At 38.2% G+C, this 13,535-nt stretch overlaps 1 protein-coding gene across 2 annotated transcripts in view; it reads right to left on the bottom strand.

Annotated features, from left to right (window-relative positions):
* The window catches only part of PKIB (cAMP-dependent protein kinase inhibitor beta), a 102,738-nt gene extending 91,360 nt beyond the window's left edge, over nucleotides 1-11,378 (bottom strand). The window contains exon 1 of one of the 2 annotated variants that reach the window (XM_034990483.1): nucleotides 11,268-11,378. The gene's annotated coding sequence lies outside the window, so the exon portion shown is untranslated. The remainder of the gene's footprint in view (nucleotides 1-11,267) is intronic. The other variant, XM_034990484.1, reaches the window with a different exon arrangement.
* Nucleotides 11,379-13,535: the final 2,157 nt, after the last annotated feature.

The raw sequence follows: 13,535 nt of genomic DNA, 5'->3' as shown, positions 1-13,535 counted from the left end.
AAGAATAAAGACTCAGGATATTAAATATGTTGCTAAATAAATGTCATAAAATCTATGCACTAATAACATTTACAGTCTTTATTCACAAGACAGTCTTACAAGTTTAATCAGCACCCGTTTGTGCTTCTGTTTTGTTTTAACCTGTGTGTCACCAGTTTGACGGATAGTAAAAATTTCATCTTCTCAACATCCATTTCCACTTTGAGAAGCTTTCCCTCCTGTATTTACTCCATGTGATTCAGTTGTTTCCAAGAATAAAGTTGAGACTCAGATCTTACAAATCTGAGCTCCAGATGCACCTAGCCACAGTGATTCGTTCAGAAGTGGTGCATGACTCAAACCTGCCCCAGAAGACTTACTACATTTTTCCAACCCAGCAATGCTTAAAGAGTGAGTTCATGATACAAGTTAGTCCATCTTAGGACTGGTGCCAAAGCTACTAGGTAAAAATACTTTTTTCTCTTTGAATTTAAACTTGAGAATTTAGGCCAGGAGCTGTTGATAGCTATTTTGTCACCAAGCAGAGCATGAAGATGAAGACAGGTGATATATAAAAAGAAACTAAGGGATTTCAAAAATTTCAAAAGTGTAGACTCTTTAAAGTCATTGACTTACTCTACGTAGATAGCATAGATAGCATCCTGGGAAACCTCTCAGGTCCAGAAAAGCCGGGAAATTTGCTCATGTTCTTTGGGAGTATAAGGATCCCTCCAGTAATTTGCATAAACAAGAAGATAGGAGGACATTAGGTCATGAAGGACTCAAAATAGATGAGGCTGTGAAGTTGCTGTAGTTGTAGGGGAGAAGGTGGTCAGGGACTAGCCAGAACCACACAGAGTTCCTTGGTTCTTCACTGACTTGTGCTGATGGAAACATGGAATCCACTGCAAAACATCTTACTCCAAGCAGTAAGAGTATGGAGCGTGAAAATAGATGTGTCAAAAATCAGCCATCCCAGTGAAGCCTAAGGACAAATGTAGGTATAAATCTTTGGATTGGTGTTAAAAAAAAAAAAAAAAAAAAAAAAAGGAATATAGGGTGCTATGCCCAGAGAGTTTCTGAATTTAAAGTTGTAGGAAGGAATAATTTCATATGATAACAAGTCCAGGGTGTGGCTACAGAAATGGTTGGGTGAGAAGTAGTAAAGAAAAGATTACTGATTGGGTTGTAGAGATGAAAAACTGAGAGGTCGTGGTGTTAGACGTAGATATGAAGTCACCCAGATTGAGTACAGAAGGCTGGGAAAAGATGACCAGTCACTAGAGTGTTCAGTGAAGTAGGGTTTGTTCAAGTGGCGAGTTGATGATAGGAATGAGCAATGGTAGAGGGCAGTATAGCCAGATGGCTCAAAGAAATTGGGATGAGTAAAAGAGGGTGGAGAAATAATGGTTTAGAGGTGGGATATGGATAGATGGAGGGCATGTGACCCACCTCTCTACCCTGAGATTCATGAACTTTGGAATAATAAACAGTCTCCAACAGAAAGAGCTCAGAGGAAGTGAGATACCAAGTTTCACGGACAGGGAAAAAAGTGGAGGTAAAGAGGAGTTTACTGTGATTGAATAGGTGTTCCAGAGGGCATGATCAAATGGTTTTGAAGAAGAAAAATAGCAGAGATTAGGTTAAGGAGAGACAGCACAAAGCATAATAAAGTTTCGAGGCAGAGAGAAAAAATGAGTAGACAAAAGATAAAAACAGAGGTTTGAAGCATTAGAAAATTATCTGTTTTTCAAGACTAAAAAAAATTTTATGTTCCAAAACTGGTGATATGGGAATTTAGTAAGAGCTAGCAATTATGATATGGGGCATGGAATTCCTTTTCCTTCTGGGGTGAGGTGGTGAGTGACAGATGTGGATCATGGCATCTTCGGGAGACAATCAAAGAGGCTGCAGTCATGTGCAGGAACAGTGGCAAAAAAAAGTGTGTGAGTAGAAAGTCTGTGGGACTTCACAGTAGTAGGGACAGCTATAAGGAAGGTGGGCTCCAAGGAGGTACAGGAACAAGGAGCCATGGGATGGAATCCAAATCAGTGGAGAAGGAATCAGTTATAGAACAAATGGATTCAAGACAAGACTGGCCATTAAAAAATAATAATAGTAATAAAGGCATTTCCCCTGGTTCAGTGCCTACTAAAATAAATTCCAAAGGATTAAAAATTCAAATTAAAAAAAAATCCAAAGTACTACAAAAAAGTAGGTGAATATTTTATAAGTGGGAAGGTTCTTCCCAAGCTTAACAAAACAAGAAAATATACAAGAAATTGATAGCTTTGACATCCATAAAATGTTAAGTATTCTACAAAGCAATGTTCCCTAAATAACTAATGGCAAAAAAAAAAAGAAACTGATTTAAAAATTTCAGTGTAAGGGGCGCCTGGGTGGCTCAATTGGTTAAGCGTCTGCCTTCGGCTCAGGTCATGGTCCTGGGATGGAACCCCACGTTGGGCTCCCTAGGGGCTCAGTGGAGAGCCTGCTTCTCCCTCTCCCTTTGCCCCTCCCCCCTGCTCATGCTTTCTCGTTCGCTCTCGCTCTATCTCAAATAAATAAATAAATTCTTTAAAAAAATAATAAAAATAAAAACTGCAGTGTAACAGACACACAAGGAGTTAATAATCTTATGAATAAAAAGTTCAAAACAAACAAAAAAAGATTAAAGGTAGGCAAAAAATATAAAAAAGCAACTCAGAAAAATTAAACTAAAATATCCAATAAACATATTGACTAACTAAAAATAGTCAAAGAAATTTGATCAAAGAAATACAAATATGAGCTATCTTTTCCCACTGGTTTCTAAATTTTAAATTTTTGAAACACTCTTAGTATATTAGTAAAAATTTTATTTAGAGTATAAAACCTATAGGCCCTCTGAAATTTTGCAAAATGTATCAAGTCTTTAAAAAGTGAATATGTTGGGCGCCTGGGTGGCTCAGTTGGTTAAGCGACTGCCTTCGGCTCAGGTCATGATCCTGGAGTCCCTGGATCAAGTCCCGCATCGGGCTCCCTGCTTGGCAGGGAGTCTGCTTCTCCCTCTCCCACTCCCCGTTTGTGTTCCCTCTCTCGCTGTGTCTTTCTCTGTCAAATAAATAAATAAAATCTTTAAAAAAAAAAATTAAAAAAAAAAAGTGAATATGTTATGACCTACCAATTTTATGTCTAGAAATTTATCCAAAGGAATTAATCAAACAGGTATGTAAAGTGTGTAAAAATTATGAACAAAGTTATTTACTATGATATTGTTAATTAAACCAAACTTGGAGACATTCTGCATATTTACCAATAAGGATTATTTAAAAATGTAACAGAACACTATGCAGCCATTAAAAATATAATTTATTGCCTAGGAAACATATGTTGAGATGATATATTAAGTGAGAGATAGGGTGTCTGTTACATCAGTGTTGGTTTTTTAAAGCTACATATGTGCAAAGGATTTTATAATTCTTGGTGGAAATACCGGTAGAGACTATTTTCTTCTTAATGCAATTCTGAAATTTCTTGATTTTCACTGCAATGTATATTACCTCAAAAACACTTTAAAAATTTTAAAGTTTAAAACTTAGTAGTATTTTAAGTGGCAAACATTACCTGATCTGGAAATAACATGCACAATAACTTATTATAATATAACAAGGGATAATTGACAAAAAAAGATAAGATTGAGTAAGAATCTGTGATTCTTGGTAAAGAATTTACAATAGCAAGCACATATTGTTCTTGGAAAAACTGAATTCTACATTTGAACATTGCTAATATTTAAAGCAATGTATTGTAATGGATTGGGTATGTTTTTCTTTTGTTTTCTCAATTCTCAAATCAATGATTACCACAGCATAGAGCAGAATTAGAATGTACCCATTTGGTAAACTGGAAAGTGAACTGTAAGTTCACCTAGCCAAAAACTATTTCATGCGTCACTTTACATAAGAAGGAAAAAATGCTAGTTTTTAAAAAATTTGCAATAGGTTACAGTCTGTATCCCATTATATATAAAAATATAACCTTATAAATGTACCAAGACTGGAAGATAATCAGTATTGAATATTAAAACTTAAATTTAAAAATCTTTAAATGTTCTTAATTACATAATGGCTTTATGATAAATAATATCTGAAAGAAGTTAATAAATAAAGTAAACTTTTAACAATCTTTTTGTAAGATAATTTGAGATGTTTTTAGATAAAACCTAAACTGTTGTCATTATACAAAATCCTGATTTCATTAATCCATATTTCAAGTGGATCATATTGAGATAAAACCAACAAACTGAAGAATTGAACCCATTGACTATTAAGACCAATAATAATTATTGATACATAATATAAAAAGTTTTCCACAAATTAGGATAAAATAGGGTACTTATTTAAAGTTGGTAAAAATAAACATTCTATGAGGAAAAAAGTGCTTTGTTTCCCCCATTTTGCAGTTAAAACTGAATGGTTTATATGTCTTTTCAAAAGATTCAAACTAGAACCCAAAACACGGACTCCTCAGAGTTGGAACAACTTATCCTGGGTTTTACCTGAATCTTAATATTTTTTGGCAAAATTCCACAAACATCTCAGGGAGTGGACCCATATCTACCCTGTGAGGAAAATATGTCTCACTTCCCCCTGAAAACCTGCTCCCTCTCTCCCTGAAGCAAACAAATAAAAATTTCACCCCCCCCCCATGTTGTAGACTGGTCCCATTTCTGCACTGTCATATCCATATGGTACAGATGAATGGAAAACCTGAAATGACCTGGTGTAGACCAAACCTGGTTCAGTGGTACAGGACTTTGACTATGTCAGGATACAGTGGACACACTGCCCAAGTTATCACATTGCTTTTTTGTAACCATCTTAACAACTAATATGAGGAGGGGCACAGAACATGTGTTATATTCAGCAGTGACGGTTAAGAATGTCCAATACGGAAAAAAAAAAAAAAAAAAAAAAGAATGTCCAATATGAGGGGCACCTGGCTGGCACATGTGACTTTTGATCTTGGGGTCACGAGTTAGAGCCCCACATTGGGTTTAGAGCTTACATTAAAACAACAACAATTAAAAAAGAAAACTAATAGGGGGCTAATTTAGGAAGATTGTAAAATGTAAAATGAATAATATATTAATATATTAATGAAAAAATAAATGTTTTTAAAAAAGAATGTCCAATATGAGTGAATGAGCTGAGTATTTCAAGTTAGAATGGCAGGCTGTGAATTTAGGCACCAGTCAAACCTGGCTTTTTATCTCAACTCTGCCACTTTCTTCACCTACTTATTTAGAAAATAGAGCCATAAGGCCAACTCCACAGGTTGGAGAATAAATGAAATATGTGAAAGCACCTAGCCTGGGCCTGGTAAGCTGCTCAGTAAATAGAAGTTTCCGTCGCCGGCAGGCGCCTGGGTGGCAAAGGCAGTTATGCATTGTTGGTTGTTTTCAACTCTTGGTTTCGCCTTAGATCGTGATCTCTGAGTCGTGAGATTGAGCCTGCATGGGGCTCTGCACTCTGAATGGATTCTGCTTAAGACTCTCCCTCTTCCTCTGCCCCTCCCCACTGTGCTCTCCCTCTCTCTCTGAAATAAATAAAATAAATCTTTAAAAAAGAAGTTTCCATTCCCTTAACGTGTATAATCATTTCCACTGAAAGAAAAAATAATTATGGTCCCTTAGAAAAATTTCAAGCTTGTGTTACAAATTGAAAAATACATGTTGAAGGCCTCTACTTTTGTTCTAATCCCATTACCTCCTTTGGAAATCTGCTCCATGAATTCTCTTTTCTGTACCTTCAGCCTCTTCCACACTAATTACTTCTTCATGGCTTCTAAAGAGAGAACCAAGGCTCTCCTTGAAACAGTAACTAAAAATTAATTTGACCCTATGTCCTCACCCCCACTACCCACCCACTTTTTTCTTCCATCTTTTGGTTATAATCCTAGGATGAGTACTCAACACTGGCTGACCCCATTCCCTTACTTTCCATTTCTCACCCAATAAAATCTGGCTTCCACCTCCCGATCATAAAGCTGTTCCTCTGCCTTTCTACTTGTCAAATAAAAAATCCTTTCAGCCCTTCTTCTACTGGGTCATCTCATGAGTATGACCTATTGATCATGCCACACATTTTGACGCTCTACATACCCTTGTTGCTATGACAATACCCTTTCCAGTTTCTCTTTTGGGCTCCCAGGAGGCAGCTGCAAGGGATTTGCCAGCCACCCCCAGAAGCTAGGAGAGAGTCATGGAACAGATCTCCTCAGAACGAGAAGAGTATCTATAGCCACAAATACACAGTTTCATGGCATATTAGAAAGATGTAGATTGTTGTAGATCTCTTTCTGAGTCCCCCCAGAAAGAATCAGCCTTGTTGACACAAGATGTAGAGTTGCTTTTTATTTTTGTTACTTCTTCCGTACTGCAATGAACACAATTATGATAGATATCCTTTTTCAGGGATGTAGAAACTAAGAGGCAGAGTGGTTTCTGTGGAAGCCTTGGACTTTATAACATCTTTTGGCTTGATGGACCCTTTATAAACCTTTAGAATGTGAAAAAATCCATCATATCTACAATCTAGCTTTTTATTAGATTTCAAGGCCTCTTTGGGAAAGGCAGACAAGAGGGGTTTATTTCAGTGTTTTGAAATTTAATAGTGTATCTGGCTTCAGAGACTCCATGAGAGAAACACTTATTTTCATCTTTTAAATAAACAAACATAATAAACTAATATAATTGCATGAGTTGTAAGACATCCTTAGTTACACATGCACATGTGTGTGCACACACATACACACACTGATTTCTAAAATATTGTTTTCAGGGCACCTGGGTGGCTCAGTCGGTTAAGTCAAATCAACTCTTGATTTCAGCTCAGGTCATGATCTCAGGGTTGTGAGATCAAGTCCCGCATCAGGCTCTGTGCTGAGCATGGAGTCTGCTTAAGAGTCTCTCTCCCTTTCCCTCTGCTCCGCCCCCCACTCACACTTGCCCTCTCTCAAAAAAAATAAATAAATAAAAAATATATATAGTTTAATATATATGTAGTCTATATATATATATATATATATATATATATATATAGTTTTCTTTTGAGACATATTAGCCCAGCCCATAAAGATTAGTCTAGAAGTCTAGAAGTAAAGAACGATATAGTCATTTAAGTAGACCCATGTTTGGGAAAATTGCTTAACTCTTCCCTGTTTTCCATGGTTTTATTCCTAAAACTATCACACTCGACCTCAGTTTCCTCCTTTATTTCACTCAAAAAAAAATGAAAGCCTTAGAGTTAACCATGATGACTTCCATATTCCCAAATGGGGATTCTTTTTCATCAACATGGTAGATATTAGGGCTTAGCAGAAAGTAGGGACTGTGGGAAGGAAGAATTTAAGAGGTAAAAGAAAAAATTTAGCTCCATTTATTTTCCCTGTAAATTCCGCTAACAGTTTTCAAGCACTCTTGGCTCCAAGACTACATAATCTCAAAGTGTCTCCATATCCTTGACCCTCCTTGCAGTCTGAGAAATCCTATTCTAACTGATCCAGGATTCTAGGTGAGATTACCTCCTCCTGTTCAGGAATATATACAAATCCAAATTATTTTATTCTTATTTAGACAGCTCTGAAATTCTTTTCTAACTAAACATTCCAACTCTTGGACACCATCATATTTTAAAAATAGGAGTGAATGGAGGACACAAATCCTCTCTGACTTATAAAGCCTACAACATATACCACTCCTGGGCATAACACTGCTTTTGCCATTGAGAACTGAAATAATTTATCTTACTTCAGTGAAAGGTAGACTATTTGATTTCTCAAAATCAATTGTATTTCCAATAAAAAAATTAATAATAACCACTTCTGGCTTTCTAAGTATGTTCAAATTCTTAACCTGAATTCTTTTTATGGAATGTCACTAACTGATAATGACTTATAAAAAGTACATACAGCATATTAACATGAAAATTTCTGAGACCAACAAGATTCAGAAGAGCACTGTACTAATGGCAGTTTTGTTTTGTTTTGTTTTGTTTTGGCAGGGGGTGGGGAGGCAAAGGAGAGGGAGAGAAAGTCTTAAGCAGACTCCACACTGAGTGCAGAGCCTGATGCAGGGCTGGATCTTATGAACCTGAGTTCATAAGCTGAGCTGAAACCAAGAATTGGACACTTAACCAATGCCACCCAGGCACCCCAATGGCAGAAGTTTTAAAACGGGAATATAGGAGACCTAGATTTATCCTTAATACATGATTTTTGTACATATCACAAATCAATCATGGGCCTTAGATCTCTATATCTAAGAATAGACTATGTTTAATTATTATTTAAAAGAATTATGAGGCATCATGGCTAAGGAAGCTTATTTTATTACAGGATTTATAGGGTTGTTTTTTATATTCAGAAAGAAATGATCTTTTACTCAATTAAAATCTTGTATTGAAGGAATAGAAAACCATTGAATTTACTACCAAGCCATTCAGGTCTGAGTCTCATCAACATTTAAAACGCAATTTTCAAATTGCTTTCTTTTCCATTTTCAATGGACACTAAAGGAAATTTAGTCTTCATTAAGCCTGATTTACACTCCTTAAGCATTAAAACAAAAGAAATCGGGGAGAGGTATGAATAGGCAGAGAACAGAGGATTTTTAGGGCAATGAAAATACTCTGTCTGATATTATAATGATGGATGCCTGTCATTACACATTTGTCCAATCCCATAGAATGTACAAGAGTGAATCCTCAGGTAAACTATGGATTTTGAATGATTGCAATGTGTCGATGTAGGTTCATCCATTGTAACAAATGTACCACTCTAGTGGGGGATTTTGATAATGGGGAAGGCTATGCGTGTCTGGGAGCTCAGAGTATATAGGAAATCTCTATACCTTCCTTTCAATTTTGCTATGAATCTAAAACTGCTCTAAAACAACTGTCCTTAAAATATTTTACTTCTGAAAAAATACTACTTCTTTTTCAAAATTACTTGAGCTCTAAATTTGAAAGGAAACAAAGTGTTTCCTCTCCCAAACTTCTCTCTACATATGTATCAAATCATATATGATCTAGTAAGAAACACTTATTTCTCCAGAATTTTCTACATTTCATAAATACATAACTTCTACATAAAAATCATTCTATAATGCTCTTTCAAAGTTAGACATGTTTATCATACAACCCAGCAATTTCAAGTCTAAATATCTACCCAAGAGAAATGAAAACATATATATCCACTAAGATTTGCATGTAAATGTCATTAGCATCATGGTTCATAATAGCCTCAAACTGAAAACAATCCAAATGTGCACTCACTGATGAATAGATAGACAGAACGTGGTATATCCATACAATGGAAAACTATTAAATAAAGAGGAATGAAATACTGCTACATGCTACAACCTAGAGGAATCTCAAAAACATTATGCTAAGTGAAAGAAGCCGTAAACAAAACACCTCATATTGTATGACTCCATTTATATGAAATGTCCAGAAAAGGCAAATCTATAGAGACTGAAAAGAGATTAATGGTTGCCTGAATCTGGTGTGAGAACAGAGATTAACTATAAATGGACATGAGGGATCTCTTGGGTGTGATGAAAATGTTAAAACTGAATCATGGTGATGTTTTTACAACTTGGTAACTTTTCCTTAAAAATCACTGAAAGGGGTAAATTTCTAAATATCTAAATTTCTAGTTTAAAATTGACTAAAGAGGAGAAAATTTGTTTAACACAAATGAAATGTGACACATTTTTAAATATCCTGCATAAAGCATTCCATTAGCCTTCGATATTTTGCTATAGAAAGATGTGGTAAAGATAAGACTAAAATCAACTACTAAAGACTTCCCTCCCTCCAAAAAAATCATACTTTACTTCAAAATTCAATCATTTTATCTTCCAGAATATCTTTTTAGAAAATGAACTCTTTTGAGATAGTGTGAACAGAGAGGCATTGACCAGTATGGCTTATATTAGCAGGAAACAAAAAAAGGTTTTCAAAAATGCTGGTCTAACCAACCTTGATCCAGAATCTATCTATTCCATTACACTACTTTCTGTGAGCTATGTGGCCATCACATCTCATTTTAATAACCCAAATTCTGAGCTTTCTGAATACTAAATCCCAGAAGGATTTTTTAAATGTGTAGCAATGTCAGTATGAAGAAAGGCATCTTGTAAAGAGTGGAGAGATGGATTTGAATCTACATGAACACAAAGAGAAATGCAGTGCTCATAGTAATTCTTATCCAATACTTTTTCGGTATCCAAACCATTAATTGTTTTTAGTTTTTGATTATTTTCTAAGTGGATGTTTAAGTGGTCTTCCGCCTTGAATCTCCACTTTCCAGTCCTGCAGACTCTGACTAATAATACCTGCTGGGTTGGGGGGCGGGGGTTGTTTTTGGCTTTTGTGGGTTTTTTTAAGTGTTTCCCGTTTGTCCCGCTCATGCCAAGCACTTTCCAAAGGAACCGAGTTCCGCTGAGCTTCCTGGGATGAGTTCTACGAGGATGGGCCTGGCCTGTCTGTCTCAGCCTCACTCAGCAGAGAGCCGGCAGCGGCAGCTGGGCCATCTTCCCCAGAAGACACTTCCAGGTGCTTCCCCAAAGGACTGCAGCAGCAGCAACGAGGACCCACGCCCTCCATCTCCTAAGCCCCTGCGACCACTTTACACTCGGGTCCCTCGCGGGCAGGGGTCCTAGGCTTGGGGAAATCCCAATAGCTGCAGGGGACCCTCAGGATCATCCGGTCTAATCAGTTCCATATTTTGCCAAAGAATGAACGGAGACTAGTGGAGTGAGGCAAGTTGGCTAAAGCCACAGAGCTCGACGCTGGCAGAGCGGGTTAGGGCTCGGGTCTCTGACGAGCGGGTGGCCGCGAGTTTGGAACGCGCAGCCCAAGGAAAACGACGTGGCGTTGCGGGTAGAGAGACTAAGGGCTCAACAACTTATGACAGGAGGTCACTAAGGTCCACCTTCAGAGCACAGCCGGCAAAAAGCAGGTGACCCGACCTCCCTAGTTACCCCTGTTGACCTAAGCGCCCTCTTCCACTCTAAAGGTACCTTAGTTCGCATAGTAATGATGTGGTCGCTCTAGCATACGGGGCACCTGCTTTGAATTCCCCCGTGTTTGTGCAGACTGAGAGGCAAATGGGAAAGTTGCACTTACCACATCTTCTCTCATTCAGTCTCCCCCCCCCCCCCCCCCCGACTCCCCAGGTCCTTTCCCTCCTTCCTCGCACCAGCCACACTCACGCCCGCTACCCCTCCACCTGGTACGTACCAGCGGCTCGCAGAGCTTCCCGCCGAGCCTGGGCCAGGTGTCTTCGCGCTCCGGCTCGCCCAGCCTCCCTGTGGCCGAGAACAGCGACGCGGGCTCCAGCTCGCTGCCGCCTCTACAGTCCACGGGGATGCGGCCGCGTCTGAGCTGCCGAGCTGGGGCGCAGCCAGGAGGTGGCAGCGACTCGGGGGCGGAGGGTGCGGCCGCCGGGACCCGCCCCCAGCGCAGAGCGCGCACCCCTCCACCCCCCCTCACCCTTTTCCGTGTCCACTTGCGGTGCAGCCCCGGGCGACTCGGGGCTCGAGGGCTAGCGCGACGGAGGCTCTTCCTTGTTGGCTCTCCTGTGTGCACGGTAACAGACAACTAATCGTCGGGGATCGTCACAGCACCGATGTCCTCCCCGTCTGCCACTCTCGGTTCCCTGGGTGACTGTTCAGGTTCTAAGAATTCGCTTGATGTAAGTGCAGGAATTTCGCTTCTCTCTCTCTTTCCGGACGCGACAACTTGTCGGTTGACCCATCTGTGCGCGCCCGGAGGGTTTGTGCTCCAAGTGTCATAAGGTTGCCTTTTGATCTAATCGCGGCTGTTTGGAGAAGGTAGGAATGTGCATAGTTTTCTTATCTGCACCTGGAATTTGGGTCTTCGTGTTTATTAGCAGATTATTTTAACAGATTGGGAAGCAACATGGAATAGCTGACCACTTTTGGACAAAGTAAAACAGGTAACAATGCATATCCAGTTTCATCTAAAGGTTCTCGCTAAGGAAAATGAGGTCCGTATTATTAGGGTTTCATTGTGTCCTTTAAAAGCCATATTAAATGGATGACAATACTGCTGAAAAAAATTAAGGTACAGTTCTCTGCTTCCTGAGAAGGTGGTTTGTCCTCACTGAAGTCCTGAGATCACCTCTGTTTTCCTGAAAGTCATTTTTAGTGCTCAAATCTTAATACTTTTTAGTTTTTAGGAAGGTACTGTGCCCTGGCTTCCTACCCAGGCCTATGATACCTGCCACTTCACTACTGACTACTTCTAAATTCCCTTTCTAGGCAAAGGCTATGTGAGATATGAAAATATAATCAGGAAAATAATTCATTTAAAGTATCTACTGATGGTGCTACAATCAGGCCCTTTAAATTATGTATTTCTACCTCCACAATGTAGTAATAATCATTGCTTGCCATTTTCACTTAATAAGCTGAGGCCCAGCAAGGTGAGATAAGGTTTGAATGAAGTGAAATAGCTAACAAGACTGCAAATCAGTTTTTGAACTTAGATCTTTCTGCCTTTAAGGTTGATCAACTTTTGGGGCACCTGGGTGGCTCAGTCAGTTAAGTGTCCAACTCTTGATTTCAACCCACGTCATGATCTCAGGATTGTGAGATTGAGACCCAGGTGGAGCCTGGGCTTTGGGCTTCACAATGGGCGTGGAGCCTGCTTAAGATTCTCTTGCTCTCCCTACCCCCTTAAAAAAAAAAAAAAAAAAAAAAAGGTTGCTTGACTTTATTTAAACTTACACTCTGTTAATAAAGCTTGTGATTTTTCTAGAAGCCAACCTGTACATTTTATTTTCTAAAAACATAGTTACTTGTGTGGTCATACAAATATTAATTAAAGAGATTCAGAGTTATTTATATTTTTAATGTAACTTCAAAACTTACTATTTGACATTATCAAATATATTTGTATATCAAATATATTATAAATATTATTACTAAGGGAAATTATTCTGTCTTAATTGGATAACCTATAATAGAGAATGATACTAAAATGTTTAGATATGTGAGTTACACTACCATGATTGGATTTTTATGATTCTTCATCTGTATTCCTTATACTCATAAAATTTGTTTTGTAAAACTTGTATTTTCGGTTAAATTTGGTAAAATGATTAGTCCTCATTGATATACTTTTAAATTATATATTTGAAATAATTAGAACCACTTGAATGTATGTTCCATGAACACTGTATCTTTAGTAGCTCGAATAATACCTGTACAAAACAAGTGCTTAAAAGCAGTTTTTAAATGAAAGAATGTAAACTCATTTCCTTCAATTAAGACAAAATAATGACTTAAGAAAATGCTATTTATAGAATGCTTTGGTCTATGTCTACTTATAGTGGATTGAAGATTTTTGGTAGTCTCTCACTTCTATCAGGCAAGTAAGGGAGATGATGCAATCAGGTAAACAGCCTAAAGGTTTGTAGTAGCTATTGCTAGAAATGGTGGAGAGAAGCTGACCGTAAGCCCAAAGAAATACTTTTGAGTCCAG

Source organism: Mirounga leonina, unplaced genomic scaffold (assembly GCF_011800145.1).
Source record: "Mirounga leonina isolate KUSES-001 unplaced genomic scaffold, KU_Mleo_1.0 Mir_53, whole genome shotgun sequence".
NCBI classification, from domain to species: domain Eukaryota; kingdom Metazoa; phylum Chordata; class Mammalia; order Carnivora; family Phocidae; genus Mirounga; species Mirounga leonina.
Note: the sequence above shows the minus strand (reverse complement) of the source record. Positions and strands in the feature narration are given on the sequence as shown.